At 44.1% G+C, this 16,345-nt stretch overlaps 1 protein-coding gene across 2 annotated transcripts in view; it reads left to right on the plus strand.

Annotated features, from left to right (window-relative positions):
* The first annotated feature begins 3,482 nt into the window (after positions 1–3,482).
* Positions 3,483–16,345, plus strand: part of RGS6 (regulator of G protein signaling 6) — a 284,190-nt gene continuing 271,327 nt past the window's right edge. Inside the window, exon 1 of one of the 2 annotated variants that reach the window (XM_056347234.1) lies at positions 3,483–3,793. The gene's annotated coding sequence lies outside the window, so the exon portion shown is untranslated. The remainder of the gene's footprint in view (positions 3,794–16,345) is intronic. The other variant, XM_056347233.1, reaches the window with a different exon arrangement.

The following is a 16,345-nucleotide window of genomic DNA, read 5'->3' on the forward strand; positions in this document are numbered from 1 at the left end:
TAGTGATGTCTCCGCACCCACCCCCGAGCCAGCAGCTCCATTTTTTCTTGTAATTAACAACTACTGAATATTTATGAAGTAAATGCCACGGGGTAACACTTACTCATCGGATCAACAACGCTGCTGGTTTGCAAACTGGAAGGAAGGCACTGGCCCCACCTCAGGGCACCACAACCGCTGCAGCTGTACCTGCTTCTGCTTTTCTTCTGCTTTTCAGAGTTTTCTTCAAGCACCAGGAGAGAAGGATGCTACTGGCAGAAAGTTAGCCATATCTACTCCTCCTTTTTTCAGACAGTCCCAGGGGAACACGCTGTCCTGTGACTCTTCACAATGTGAAGGAGCTCTTGAAATACCCTGGAAACTCCCACGGCTGAGCTGTGGGTAGTAAGTCAGCACAGGCCCTGTGAGCATGTGTAACTCCAGTGCCGCAGCTGCTATAGGCAGTGCTTGAAAGTTGTACCTTCCAAAGCTGATGAAATGACCCCTTTACGGCAATGAGGATTATACAGCTTTAAGAGAGTATTAATTACTAGGTGTCAGGGAAGTTTTCTACCACTGCAATCTTCAGTAAAAGATAGGATAACTTTACAAAAGATGTGTTTTGGTCATTGAAATCAGTCTCAATGATAAAGTGAAGCTGATCAAATATTTTCTGTGTAAATGTAGGTCAAAATGAAAATTGAGCTCAGCTTCTTTTGGTTTTAATGATGTATCATTACCGAGAGGTGATGTTCTATACTTGGTGTGGACCATGGTGGTCTCTTCTGGCTTTAAGATCTCATCATAAAGTGCAGCGAAGACTGTCCTCCTGGGTGGAAAAATGCGCAGCAGTCCCTTGCCATGCATTCTTCCCCAGTACTTACTGAGCATAACAAAGGGTTTCAGATGGAATGTCTTTTTCTGCAAACGTTTCTGTGTGTGCTTAGTTCTACATCAACGTGAGGTGTCCCAGAACTGTTTCTGCATCCCTAATCATACTCATCAGACTGCTGGACTCTCCCACTGGGGAAGAGGTTAAACTGAGGAATGATCTCTGTGATAAACCAAGTCTGACTACACTGTTTTCAGCATAAGGATCAACGCTTAGGTTTCTTTTAGTTTTAATTATGTATAATTTATTTTAGTAGTTAATGTTGCTATGCCATTTTTCTTTATAGCAGTAATTACTTCAAGGGACCAAAGAGTAGTTGTTACTTGAGAGAACCCACCAGACAAAGATTCATTTAATTGTAGTATAAAATGTGGAAATAAGACATGAAATATTATTCAAAACTGAAATGCCATTTGTTTAATTTTTTAAAAAATATAGCTTATCTAACTATATAATATATATTATAATATTTATAACAATTTTTGTTTAAATTTTTATATTTATCATTTGCCTTTCCCTTTATTTGTACATTTTGGTCACAATTTCTTCTGTTGAGCATGACTGAAAAAAGCATAGTGGTCACTTTTGCTCTAATGTTTCCAGTCAGCTTCCTTTCTCAGCATCATGGGCGGCTGTGGTATGGTAATACTTGGCCTGGAAACACTGCCAGGAAATATATTCATAATTTCTTTGAACTGCAGTGTTAATAACCATGTGAAATATTCTATTAGTCCTCTATTTTAAAAATGGTATCTCTATAGAGCTTGCATTTTAGTCTGAGCTAACCTGATAAATTTAAAGCACTTAGACCTGTTAACTACCATGTGTATGCTCCTTTGAGGGAGCTGGGAGAATAAAGACAGTGTTAGAACAGAGGTGAAACAGTTTTTCCTGAATAGACCTGATATAAGACACTGAAATATCTCATCCTTGATGTTACGGGAAGTCATACCCTAGCATAACTTGGTATAACTACTGATTTGAAATGCTTTGCTGAGAAAATCTCTGCCAAAATAAAAAATAAATAAATCTATGTTTCATAGGTAGCCACTCTCTCCTTTTTCCCTTTACCAGAAAACTTTCTGTGGCAAATAATGTATAACATGCTTAGATTTATCTGAAGGGAATGACAAGTGGTTTAAATTCAAATTTGACAGAAATGGAAATATTTTAAAATTCATTTTATTTCAAAAATGTATCCCCAAAATATCCTGTGATCTTTCAGAAGTGCAATCTCTTTGAATAAAAAAATCAGGGGAAGTCTACCAAGATCAGAACGTTTTGACCTTCTGTAGAAGGTTTTAAATACCCACAGCTGTCGTCTGAACCAAATCAATTGAATCAACACCTGGGAAGTCCAGTAAGGGTCTACAAGCTCATCGGAGGCACAACTGCAGAATTTGGCCACTAGGATGCAGTTCTGAGTGTGACAAAAAAATAAATGCATAGCCTGTGAAGATGAAGGACCTTGTAGAGGTAAGCATGGGCAAACTGTGCAGGGTGGAACCTAGCATTTGCAAGACTGAAGAAGGAGTAAGCCAAGAACGGTAAAGATGGAGATATAGGTGCGGTACAAATAGAAGCGATGCAGAGTTGCACCAGAAATAATTTTTTCTTCAGGATTTATTGTTTGAATTATCACAGCAGTTTTGTGTACCAGACATCAGCAGAAAGTCAATGTGCTATGCACACCACAACCCTAACATAACAAGACATGCCTGCAGAAGACAGCTTTCAGTGTCCATCAGCAGGCTTATCAAACACAAGCCTGGTTTGGGTGACATGGAACAGGGACACCACACAAGGGCCTTTAAGGCATGGTATACAGGTTGGTAAAGCAGCCTTTCTTCTGTGGAGTTGGCAGCCTTGCCGTGAAGAGTTTCAGCTGCAATAACAACTCTGACGTGTGGAAACCAAACCTTGGAAAGGCAGAAAATTTTGGCGCGGAGGTGGGTGTGGACACCTGCTGTCCAGGGCCTGGCCTAGTGCTGCCCAGTGCAGCTCTCGGATTTGAGGGTCAGCTTTGGGCACAGTGGGCTTGGCTTGCCTTCCGGGGGGAAAAGAAAGGAATAAAAATCTTATCCCGTCCAGTAGAGTAACGGGTGGAGAGTATCTAAGCTACTTTGCACACCTAACTAGCGTATGGGAGCTCCACCCTAGCCAGCAGCAATGGCTTTTGCCCATGTGGCAGGTTTGCTTCAAAGAGCGGGATCTGTAAGCAGTTCTGTGGGAGCCGTGGTGTCTGTCATGGACGGTACTCGTGTGCCGAGTCCTGGGCTCCTTGTGACCCCAGCCTTCAGCTGGGAAATCCTGGGTGTCCGAGGGGCATGACCCAGAGACAAGGCTTTCACGGTTACAGATGGAGGAATTTTGCCTGACGTTTTCACAAGGCCTGTCCTGGCTCTGAGCCGCGCCACGCCGCCCAGCAGCAGCCGGGGTGGCAGGAGCCGAAGTTTCTCTGCGCCGCCGGCAAAGGGCGACTGGCTCAAAACCGGGGGCAGCGGCCTCCGCCGGTGCCGGTGCCGGGCGGGGGAGGTGTGCCCGGGCTGCCCACAGCGGGCGCTGCTGCGGCGGGGCCGGAGCCGTCACCGCTCCCGCGGCCCCGCCCGGGCCACCGCCCCCGCCCGGCGCGGGCTCGGCGGAGGGTCGGCCGGCGGCGGCGGGGGCCGGCCGAGGCGGGGGCGAGGGGCGCGGTGTGTCCGCGGCGCTCTGGCGGCAGCGTCGCCCTCGCCGCCTGCGCCGCCGTCCCCCCGCAGCCTGCGGGGCGCTGAGGGGAGCGAGAGGCTTTCGGAAGAGGCGCGGCGGAGAGCCCCGGCCCCGCCGGCCCCGCCCGCAGGCTCACGCCATGGCGCGGGCCCCTCCCCGTCCCTGAGGAGAGGCGAGGCGGGGGGCGGCAGGGGACGGCGGCGCGCGGTTGCTAAGGTAATGGGAGTGGGCTGCGCGCAGGGCTGGGGCAGGGGCTGCGCTCGGCGCCGCTATTTCCCTCTTTATCCGCGTTTGTTTGGCGGAGCGGGAGCTGCTCGCCTCTGTCCTGGCCGTCCCGGTCCCGCCGCGGAGAGCGGAGCCCCGGCCCGGCGGGAGGGGCTGCGCGGGCGGCCCCGAGGGGGCGGTTTACTCCGAGTTGGTAGTTGCGGGCAGGTGCACGGCGGTGCGTGTTACCGGTGCCTGCGTCTGCATACACCGGCCCGCGCCGCCGGGCGGGCGGGGGAGGTTGTGCCCCCCCTCCGACCATGTGTCCCCCCAGCCCGCCCCGGCCGCCGTCCGCCTTCCCGCGGCAGGGGCCCGGCGGCGGGTCACGGCCCGGGCGCGGGGGGCGCCTGGCTTCGCGCAGCGGTGCGGGGCTGCCGTTCCCCCGGGGCTCGGCTGGGCTTCGGGGGACGCGGTGTCCCAGCAGGGATAAGGGCTGTGCCTGGGGAGCCGGGGCTCGGCGGGGGCGCGGGGTGAGTGGTGGTGCCCGGGAGCCGCAGAGCTTTTTGGGGGAAGGCCTCGGAGCAGGACGGGGGGAGCGAGCGCTGGGGTACGGCTTGAGGGGGGAGCTGGTGTCTCGTGGGAAAACTTGGGAGCAGTTTCAGTTGGGTAGTGTGTGGCAATAGTACACTTTCATCCCCCAACAAAGTGCGTTAGCTCGAAGACGGACCGTGTGCGAGAGTAAAGCTGTCAGGCACTCTCCTCCCAGAGCCTTAATCTCCTGTGACACTAAAAGCATCTCCTTAGTCACTAGCTGCGACAGCATAAATAGAGGAATAGGTTGTGGGGCCAGCAAGGAGCTTCCAGTGGTTTTTTTCCGAGGAAGATGCAGATTTTTGTTTAGAGAACGGCATGCTGCTGCTCGTACGGTGCAGACGCAGCAGCAGTCAGAGCCGCTGCTCCGAGGAGCTGGCTGCGCCTGTGGCTCTGCTCCTGCCGCCCTGCCTGCCCCGGCACTGCGCTGGCTGCCGGGCGCAGCCCCGGCTGGGACAGCCTAGGTAAGTTGGGGCTTGCTTCAGCCGGCGAGGGGCTTGCCAGAACGGCATCCAGGGGTAGCCTGTGTGCTACAAGAGCAGCATGACACTTCCCAGCTCTTCCCTGAAATTAAAGATATGTGTGATTGCTTTTGATTGATTTTTATTTGCTGACTTACCGGTGTGTAGGGCTCGGAAAACAGGAAAATGTGTCTTTGATAAATAAAGCCATGCTGTAAAATTCACCTTTGTGTTGGTGTGTTAAACTGTATATTGCTGGCTTCCCACCTCAAAGAAAGCTACGTTTGATTTGTGTTTGTGTGTTTCTGGGGGAAGTGCTTTCAGAGCTGTGAGTGGGAAAAGCACTTTGTAAATGTATAGTGTTATTTGTAATTGCTTGCTGAAGAACATAATGAAAGAGATTAACTGTAGTTCAAAGCTTTGGGGATTTAAGGCATTTGTTATCATCGTAAATATTCTTCAAGGCTGATTCGGCTTTGTTTTTAAGTGGAAGGCTGTGTACACTTGCTATCATCCATTTCTTTCTTTCCCTTCGCCCCCCCCCCCCCCCCCCCCCAATGCCAGATTTGTGCTCATCTTGCATATTGCAAGAACTAGCGATTTTTTTTGCTGTGTGGTTATGAGCTGTAATACTTTCTCACCAGCTGACTGGGAGCAGTTTCACTATATTTTCTTGTAAATCTGCTTTAAAAAAGAGGTCAGATGTTGAAGAGCAGTTATTGACTTGGGGGCATATGGTTACAAGCACAGAATAATAGTGTTCATTGCTTGGATGTGTGTGTTAAATGCTGAAGAAACTGTTTAGACTCAGCCAGTATTGACTTCATTTTCAGATGAGCTGTTCCTTTTTCTAACGACCTGACTAATAGAATAATTAATGTCAAACATTCCAGTTTCTTTCCTAACTGGTTACAAGTGTGGTGGAGTTTAGATAGCCTTTATTTTTCCTGTTTTGAATTGTAGTAGTGGTCAGAAAGAGAAATACTTATTTGCTACATATCTCATACTGACATTTGTAGTAATAGATGTTTGAAGATTGCTGTTCACCTACCTGACTGATTTTTCTGGTTTCTTCTTACTACCCTGCCCTTCTAAGAAAGGGCATGATAACGAGCTGCGTATAGTCATTATCAACACCGCTTGCCTTAATTTCTCTCTGATCGTTCCTGTGAAGCAGGTAGTGCAGATACCTTTTTAATCAATAACACGTGAGGATAAGAGGAAAAAGCATGTCCTCTTAAAGCAGCAATTGCCTCCTTGCTAACCACTTACAAGGTGTTGCAGTACCTAGCCTGTAATTCTGGTGGAGCACACTGATACGACAGAGGAGAGCAGAGCACTGTTCATTCATGGGAGTAACTGTGTTTTGGTTCATGTTTCTGAGGCAGCTGGAGGAAAGCTGAGTGTATGGACAGGCAATGCTAGGATCTGTTGTCCTCCCTTTGAGCAGCCAAGAAGGGGACAAAAGGAGAGGGCAGTCCTGTCCCAGCAGACTGCAGCAAACTAGCAGATGGCACGGAAAGAGAAGCTGCTGTGTGTGGAGTAGAAGGAAGACAAAATAGCTGCAGTGTGTCATCTTAACATGGTATGTTAGGATGCTATGCTAGTCTGTGGTGAAACTTCTGAATCTCGCAGTGCTGTGGCTCAGGCATCCTAGGATGTTGTGGGGTGATTATCTTTTTTACTGTCCTCAATAACAATATGAGTCTCCAGCTCTGCAAAAATAAGGGATAACTAACGTGGAGGCTCTGGTCAGAGATACTCTTGATATCTAAATCAAACCCTGCAGCTGTAAAAGTGGCAGCAGAACGAGGGCAAGCTGCTTTTTCCATGTCCAGCGTTACAAGAGTGCAGTTTTGCCCTTATGATCAGTTGTGTTGTGTGTGCTCATCACCTGGAGCTTCAGTCGCATTTCTGCAAGCGATCTGGGCTCTCTAGAAGGGTGATTGTATGAACAAACAGGTCCACTGAGCAGCTTCGGACTGTTTCAGGATACAAATATTGCATCTAGTTGCCAGAACCGAAATGCTCCTGGTTCCTTATGGGACTCCTCTCAGCTTCTTCTCAACTGCATTATTATCTATGTTAATTCATACCACAATATTATAATTGCAAAGAAAACCTGGGTACAATAAGAATGTTCATGATTTAGAAGGGTGTTTCTTCATGTCGGTCTTTGAACTGCTGTCACCAATGTGGCACAAGACAGCGCTCTGCCATCTGAAGTATAAAACAAGATAGAAGGAAGATATCATGGCCCTGTGTTATATTGAAGGTGTAGTAGTACTTTTAACCCTGAACGCTTGCGGCTCTGTCCACATATGAGTGGAAAGCTGACCAGAGCTGTGCTGGCCAAGCACGTTTCAGAAACACTTAAGGTGCCTGCGGGTGGTGATGGGTACCACCTTGGGTTTTTAGCAGCATCTGGATGAGTCAGTCACCTGGCTCCTGTGGAGTTACACGTTTGACTTCCTCAGGCTACAAAATTTCCTGTTTGCTTCTCTGAGCACTTGCATATAGTTGAACATCTGTCTTAATGTTTGGAGCTAAATTACTATGTTCCGACATCTCTTAACTTTTTTTTTTTTCCTCCCCCCGCAAATTTCTGCCTCCACTCCTCATTTCTTAACTTTCTGTTTAGTGACTGTGGAAAATGCTGCTCATGTGGTGGTGGTGGATTTATGGCGGTTTAGAGGTGGCTAGAGTGCACACAGTCTGAAGTACTTCGAAAAATCTGGTGTATCTTTATACCGTTGAAAAGGTAGTAGTAGATGTATCGGGGAGAGTTCAAAACTCTTTGATTACAATTTTCCTTCAGTGATATAGTGACTTTTAAAGTTTTTAAAGGATGATATTAACGTTAGAGAATCTGCAGTGCTTTCTTAATCTATATAAATTTTACCATGAAATGACTCTTCTATGTTTTCACTTACTGTTTCCAGCTGGAGTAATAGCATATTGTGGTGACTGGGGAATGAGCTAATTTCTGCTGTTGTGCTCTATCTGTGAGGAGGAGCAAGAAAGAAGAGCTAATTTATATTTTCCTCATTGGTTGTCAAGCTCTAGAAAGATTGTGGAGTCAAGAGAGACTGCTGCTACCCACTTGTGTTACATCAGATCTCATACTATTTTTTTAACGTCTCTGTAGCTGGTGGCAAAGAATGGTGGAGAGAGAAAGAAAGAGAGGTAGGTTAAAATTTCAGTGAGCAAGAAGGTTTTGACATCCCAAGAGCTCTGCATTGTCATGCTGGAAACAGCTGTCTGTTCCTGGACTCAGTAGCAGTGTAAGGCACAGGTACTGCACTACTACATGTGGGTGGTGGGGACCATGAGATAGTTAAAGCAGTGAAGAGGAATTGGTGCTGTATTTTTGCCAGCAATCTTCAAGTACATGTTACAAACATCATCACAGTGGAAAGGGATGATATTTTGTCTTTTTCACTGTATAGAACCTGGCATCAGTGGTGAAAGGTTCGCAAGGTAGTTAAAAGCTTTTCAGATTGATTACTACAGACCTACTATGCTATGGGGATGTGTGTTGAGCAAATGATAACTAATGGTTTGAAAGTCAGGGCTTGTATGTTCAATTTATTGCTCTGTCATCCATTATGTGAATGTGGGAAGTCACTTAATTTCATTGTGATTTAGTTTATCATTTTGTAAAAGAAAATAATATTTGCCTCTGTCATGGATGAGCAATTAGTTTCAGATTATGTCTTTGCTAGTGTAACAGCAGTCTGGCGTAGACATGTATTAGCTCAATTAAAGGAACTGTCTTTATAGCAATATAGTGTAACAGCAGCAGTATTAAAGTATATTAGTATTTATAAGGTACCTAGCATATATTGGTATTTGTAGTAGTCCAGTTATGGCTTTGTAGAGTTCAGGGTAGATGAACCACTGCGGTGGGATTTGTTGACTCTGCTGAACTGTGTGGGTTTGTGAACTTAAGCTACCTGATTCAGGAGTGACTTAGATACTTTTTATATTGCAATCACTGAAGTGATTTGAACGTAATTTGCATCTGAAAAGGCTGTGTGTTGTTGTGATGAACAGCACGGCAGTGAAATCATGGTACATTGCATCATGTCTTTGAAGAACATGGGATGCAACCAATTGTGTTCATTTGCATCAGGGGTGTTGCACAGTGCCACATGTTCAAAAGCACCTGTTCTTGTGGGTAGCAAATTTCCCATTTTATTTGATTGTAGGGTACTTGGAATTTTCTTTCCTCTTGAGAATGAACAACCAGCAAGAACTCTCAGCACTCTGAAGTGTTTTAAATGACAGTGCAGTCATTGATCAATGCAGGGGTGGATTGGTTGTTATATCAATCTTGCATTGGACTTGAAGGGAACTTCATTTCAGCAAGCTACTGTTTGGAACAGGTAGTTTAGGTGTACCAATTCTGAATTTGGAATCCAACAGGTACTGGGACCTATATATTTTTTATTTTAATATTTTGATTTTCTTGTCAGCCTACATTACAGCATCCTTTAGTTTGTGCTGCTTCTTTGCATTCAATTTTCTCCTTCCATCAATCTTCTTCAGTTGTTTTCAACTAATTGGATACAGTGTAAAATAGAAAGTGCAGTCCTTCCCCCAGAAGCAGCTTACTGTTGCATTCTGTTTTTTCTCTGGTGAATAAAGAACAAGTCACTTTCAGAGATGGTGTATTTGATGGATCAGCTTCATAGACAGTATGCTCTTAGCACACCGTAACTGATCCAAGGAAGAGGATTTTTCAAAGGATTTATGTTGGAGAAGGGATTAGAAGTCTACCCTCAACTTCTGTATTATCCATGCAGTTACTCGTTTTCCACAGGGAATGATTCTGGCCAGCAAGTTGGCGTTCTTGCAAAACAATGAAATAACAGCTTCAGCTCTCTCCTTTGCAAGTGCTTCTTGCAGACTGATAGAACTTTATAAATACTGTAGTAGTTTGGGATCACCAATTCAGATGACATTCAAAGCTGGGCTATAGCTATCTCTTTGCATTTGTAAATTCATAGAGCACTGACGTTTGTTTCGGTTAAATATTCAGCTTACATTTGCTGTTACATTCTTTGTAGCTAACCTTGGTAACAGTGAGTTGGCTCGGAGCCTTTCCAAGAGCGCTTGCACGCACAGCAGTATTATTTTATTGGAAAGGTAGATTGATTGCAGGTGGATACTGCATTTTGTTCTGAATTCTTTGGAAGAAGGATGGGTGTATTGGAGACAGTTTCTTTCTGCGTATAACCTCATCCTGGTCCATTAAAAGTAAATTTGGTATGCAAGTGCCCATTTTAACAATGGATTTCAAAAGGGAAAAATCTGCCTTATTGATAAGCAATTCATGTCTCAATATTCACTACTATGCATCCCCATTCCATTTTTCCTTTTGGTTGTCTTGTTCTCCTTGTTCACCTATCTGTCAAATAATAGATTGAAAACTCTGGAAGTGGGAAAGATCTTCATTTAAGTCAGCAAGGCTTCCAGCACACCTTGGCTTGATAGACCAGAAAACAGGTTGTATATATTGCACTCTAATTAAAAAAACAAAAACAAACAAAACCAAAACAAAAAACCCCCCAATGCCTCTAAACAGGCATGAAAGAACTTGGGACCTAGTCAGTGTCAGATGCCAAGAAAAGTTACTTTATCTTGGCTTCCACTCCTCACTTTCCTGGATGTGACATCCAGTTGCAGCCAGTATTTTCAGCAACCTAAAATAGCTACAAATATCTGCAGATTTAGAAATATGTAGAATTGGAATGGTATGCCTCCCTGGAGAAAGAGGAGGAAAGTAATCAACTGCCATAGTTTATCAAGAATTAGTCTGATCATTTGCCAGGTGATTGAGACAGGTCACCTGTGGATAGCACAACTGGAACCGTCTATCCTTAGTGGTGTTGCCTGTTGTATAGTTATGTGCAGGGTGAGTACTGCCACAGTTGTCACAGTTGGAGAGAAAACTGGTCAAGGCCACAGAGAATTCCCTCTTTTGGAGGTGGTGCAAGGCCTTGGTGACCCCTGGTTAACAATGTCCTGCTTAGACCACCACACTGAATATTTACTTGTTTTATTAAAGGACATGAATAACTGGGGGCAGCAAGTGATTGGAGAGTACCTAAGGAAACCAGCTGCTCACATTAGATTACACAATGGGCTGAGTTTAAACTTGTAGACTGCGTCTGCCTGCAGGAGGCCAAGTCACTTGGATCGCCTCGTGTTTGAGAGCTAGCTCTGCCTAAAAGATGGCTGTGTCGATAGTGTGTATCCTTGGACAGAGAGGTGTCCTCTGGCCACCAGGTGGTACCTCTGTGGGCTGAAGATACAACGATTGTTATGTATGTTTTTTCCAACTACAGTGTTGAAAAAAAAAAAAAGCAAGGTGGTTCTGCACCCCACCAGAAATATGAGGTTATATATCACATGCCTTGGGACATGTTGAGAGGCTGTATGGTGTTGCAGAACCTATTGGGAGATTGCTGGAGGAATGGGTAAGAAGTAGGGAGCCAAACCCAATGTAAGGTCATACATACTGACTCTTGGGAGCAAATGGTGATGGAGGAGAACTGTGTTCTCAGACCTATGTCCACATACTGGTTTGAAGCTCTACAAGAGAGAACCTTGGGAGCAAACTAGCAGTTTAGTGGTATGGGTGATCGGGGGTCTAGAGTTTGCTCACTGTCCTAGGACTGTGTGGAAATGTAGGCATACCACATCCAATGTAGGATGTTTTAAGGCAAGCTTTTCCATAGGAAGCACTTAGTTACATGACGGAAGGGGACTGCACCTTTAGGAAATGTCTGTAAGAGTAGAAGAAATCAGAAATCCCAGTCTTCATCAGGACCTGTTTCCCTAAAGAGAAGAAAAAGGGGGTGTCCCAGAATTGGGTCTTTTCTTGCTGCTCTGGCAGGGTGAGGCAAAAATCTCTGCTGTTTCCGTGCCTGGATGTGTGCCTGTCTTTTGTCCTGCCAGTTGCAGAGCTAGAGAAGTGTTGAGCTCCAGCACTTCAGCATGGGACTCCCTGTGAGCTGGTACCTCAGAAAGGGGAGGAATGGGATCCTTTAGAATGCACAAATTCTTCCAGTATAAACAAAACTCCTTTCTCACAAACAAAGAGGATGTAATTTGGCAAAAATTTGAACGTTAAGTGCAGTTGCTGGAAGTGTTTATAATTTGTTCCTTAAAAAAGGGCAACAGACTGAATATTGTTGATAGTGGTGCAGTGCTCAGCACTTGTGAGGAGGAGAAGGTCTGGGATGATCTTCCACTGGGAAAGTATTTTCAGAGGAACTTCAGTTACAATTTGATGTCCAAAACAGTAGGGTTTTAGATGCTTTGGAAGCTGTACTTCGCTGGTTGAATGCAGACTCCCTCTGCTGCTTCTCTCTGCAGGGGAGCAGCACCATGGTATCCAGAGTGGCAGTCTGTGACTGCTACCTGTGGTGTGGCATCCCTACACGGGGATGTCCAGCTCCTGTTTCACTAGCCCTTATGTCTTCATCATCTGGTTCAGGAGAGGAACATGCTTGCAGAGCCTTGTTCTGCTGAGCATGGTGGTCAGCAGTGCTGTGTGTAATACCAGCCTTTCCCCTTCTCACCAGTAAGGATACTGGAGGAGATGGTGGAGTTTTGATCTTAGCTCCGGTCTTCCCGGCTTTTTTACCTGATTCGGATGGATGTTGTTTCAGTTCCTCATACAGGTTTACTGCTGAAGGAAGAGAAGAGGTGAATTGGTGCAGTGCTCAGACTGAGCTACGCCGGTTAAAAGCAGAGTATAGTCCAGGTTGGACCTGGGGATCCTGCGGTTGATGTATTTGCTTTGGTGAACAGGATGACTTCTGTGATACGCTGTATGTTGTCCTCTAGTGTACACACCTTGCTTGGTATGCCCAAATCCTAGTTTAATGAAGTAATAGTTAACTAGGAGAGGAACATGAAGATGAGTTTCTTTCTTCCCATCTCAATTCTAGAGAGGCTTTTGTAATGGATATGGAATATCAACTTAATGGGGACTAACTGAATTCAGAATAACTGATTTTTCTTTTCCCCACCACCCGTCTCATCCCTCCTGTCACCTTAATAACATGATCTATTAGATCTAAATATTCTAGCAGACCAGGTAGGGATTTTTCCTATTACCAGCTCAACAAGGCATGTGATTATATGATTTCTCAGGCATGTGGAAAGTCATATAGTCTAGATATATTTCACTAATTAGAAAAAAATTAACTAGATATTAATGACATGAAATTATATTTTACTCTGTGATTGTGTGCTAAAACTCTAAATTTCTCATGATTTGACATTAGCACTACATGCCAATTATAAGCTGTCCTTTAAATACATTAATTACATAGCATAAAGGTAATTTCCACTTACTGTCACCTAAAATTGTATTTCAGCTGAGTGGTGCTGATAGATATCTACATGGGGATTCATGTAGTAGATTCTGTTTTCTGGGATTAATTTTTTGCATATTATAACAAACTTTCTTATTTTATCTCAGATGTGCAAGAAATGTTTTCCACTGTGAATTTTGCTTATTAAGTTGACAATTTATTTATTAAAATGGACGATAAGAGTTCAAATATGACCTTGTATTGGACTGTTAAGTCCAGGTGATATTTTCAAGAAATAGTTTGTTTTGCAGAATTTCTTCTATCTTTGTACTTCTTTCTTTCTCTATTATCTTTAAAATCCAGAGTCTATAAGGACTCCTAGATGGGGTAATTTCTGTGAAGAACATGGGGGTTTGTGCTTATAAGAGTTTTCTTACAGCAGCCTTGTTTACAATAGTCTTTTCTTACAGTAATCAAGGTATTTGATAACACCAATGGGAATCTATTTACTGCTTAGCTGTTTTCATTGAATTTACATATACACAGAGATTAAATACTGACAGTATTTATGCACTAAAACATAATGGTTGATGTTCTTGAAGTTTTATTATTCAAGTTCTGCACCAAAAACTCTAAAGAAGTGAGCTGTGGGGAGAAATCCCACCAGGTTTTCTTGCTTTCTGGAGCATTTTTTTAATGGTTTATTCCAGTTTAAAGGAGTTCACTGATCCTTTTGTAACATACGGGAACCATATCTCTTTGCAGCTTCAGGTTTTTGAGAGAATTTGAGGAGCCTCATCAGATAACAGAGAGAAGACTTGCTATGTTTCAGTACATTTTATCAGTGGCTGCCTATCTAGTCCATTCTGCTTATGTTTCTCAGGAAAAAGCAGAACTGTTCTATAATAAAGATTAAAACATAAAAAGGAAAAAATCAGCAAGAGGCAAATGTACCCTCTCTTTTTAGGATATTTTTGGGAGTGTTTTTTAAGGGCTTAATAGGCCATCTTATCCATAAACGAGAAGTTGAAGACTGCTGATTTCCTCCTTGTGTGTGACAGTGAGAGAACAGTTAGCGCAAATGGTTTTCAATTTTTATCACTTTTGCTGCTGAGGAGTCTAGATTACTGCAAGCATGGCTGTTGTCAGAAAAACAGCTGTGGGAAAACAGCATCTTTTGAACCTGAAAGTTGGAAGTTAGGGACCATTTATTTTTTGAAGATACACTTCTGGATTTAGATTGCTGGTGTGTGGATACAGGCTGTTACAAGATAGCCACTGGTAATGTGGTAAACTGCCTGTAGAAGTAAGGAGTTGACAGTGCTCTTCAGGTGAGGCTCTTAACTGGAGGCTGTGTATGAGTAATCAGTTGTTTGGGTTTTTTTTAAACTTCAATAAAACATTTTTTTGCCCTTCTCAGGCCAGTGTAATTTAAATGTCTGTGTAAGACCAAGATGAATTCTCTTTTGGCTGATGCATCGCAAGGTTCAGAGGACACGCTCTGTTTTTAACCTGTGTAGTGATGTAGGATTGACTTTCTGCATGCATCTTGAGTAGACTGGGCTGGCAGTGAGAAAAAATGGTGTAGAAAGAATAGATTTCAGTAGGATCCCTTGAAAAATTAGTCCTGTTATCATTTCATGTCAGGCTATGGGGTTTGTTTTTTAACAGAGAAATATGCAAGTCAGATGTAGACTTTCAGATATCATTATATTAATTAAAGAGTTGAAATGCAGCAGTTTAACATAGTATTAGGGTAAAAACTTGTACTTTGAATGTGAGCAGTCTCATTTGTGTTTGCAGTAGGTAGCCTGCATCACGGGAACCTTGGCTCTGGGCTCTCCATCCTTGACCCTTGTGGTCTGTCCACAGGCATAGATGCTGGGGTGCTCCCTTGGGGCTATGTTGATGTTGCTCCTCCATTGGAAGTGTTGCTGATGTGTAGCCAGCGGTTTGTGTTCATTGGGTGTTAAGTCTGTGCCACAATTTTCAGGCTAGGGAGAACACCCTGTTTGTGAATCGGTTTGAAACCAGGCTTTAGCATGGCAGAGTGCAGGGAAGCAGTTCTGTATCACTGGGTGCTGAGCTCCACTCAACTCCCATATGTTAGAAAGCACAGGTGTAATGAGATCCACGGGGACCCATTATTGCTTTGCTTTCACCTTGAAGAGCCAAGATCATGCCCATGTTGTGTCACTTGTCTTATTTTCTTATTCATTGTTTTTAACTCTCTAGAATAAGAATACCATCTAAGAAACAATTTTCTGTTTGGTTTTTTTTTTTTTTTTTTTTAAAAGCAGTCTAAAAGAAAGAGAAGAACCTTGTGTGATGGTCAAAGCTATCACAGTTCCTCAAGGGCCCTGGGGGACGCCTGGTCCAGGGGCTGCATTAAGGCTCAGCCTAGCACCACCAATGCCTGGGCTGTGTGGAGGCGATGCCTGCACTTTGCTCTGGAGTGCACCTCAGTCTTACCTAGCCTCCAGCCTTGTACTCTGTGACATTCATCCTACTGTGGCCCTGCTCCTGACTGAAACCCAGCAGGAGATGGTGGGCATCAATGGGAAGTGCTTTTGCAAATTTGTCTTCCAGCAACAGGTTTGTTTGTATTGATTACCTTTTGCAGATCTTCAGAGGCAGTCAGTGGCTCCCTCAGTGTCACTGTGAACAGCATGACAGCCACTGCTACATATTGTGCAAGATATTTTTGCCTTGTACCAGAGTACATGAAAACTTTCAAGACCTGCTATGGGGGAAAATCCTGAAGTATTGGAAAAGATCAAGTGAGCTGACATTGTACCAAGAACAAGAGAATTTGTAAGTGAGGATGTTCAAAGTGACTAATGCAATGAGCGAACTGCAGCTAAGTAATGCTGCAGAGGGCTTTTTGATTAGAAATTGCTAATCTCTTCTTTAAAGGAGCATAGCTCAATTAAAAACTAATGGCAATTGTATTCTTTTAAAGTGTGCATATATAATCTCAGATATAATGTAAGTAGTGAACGTGGTCTTTATATACTGCAGGTGAAGCAGGAACTTGGGTTACTTATGTTTTCAATTCTTTGTAATTGCCTTCAGAAAGTTACATAAAATCTGTACCTATTTTTTGACTCATTCAGTTGTGATGACACCTAAATCCTGATTCAGTGCCTTAAAATCATGACTAAGAAGTGCTGTGAAAA

Source organism: Falco biarmicus, chromosome 7 (assembly GCF_023638135.1).
Source record: "Falco biarmicus isolate bFalBia1 chromosome 7, bFalBia1.pri, whole genome shotgun sequence".
Lineage (NCBI taxonomy): Eukaryota > Metazoa > Chordata > Aves > Falconiformes > Falconidae > Falco > Falco biarmicus.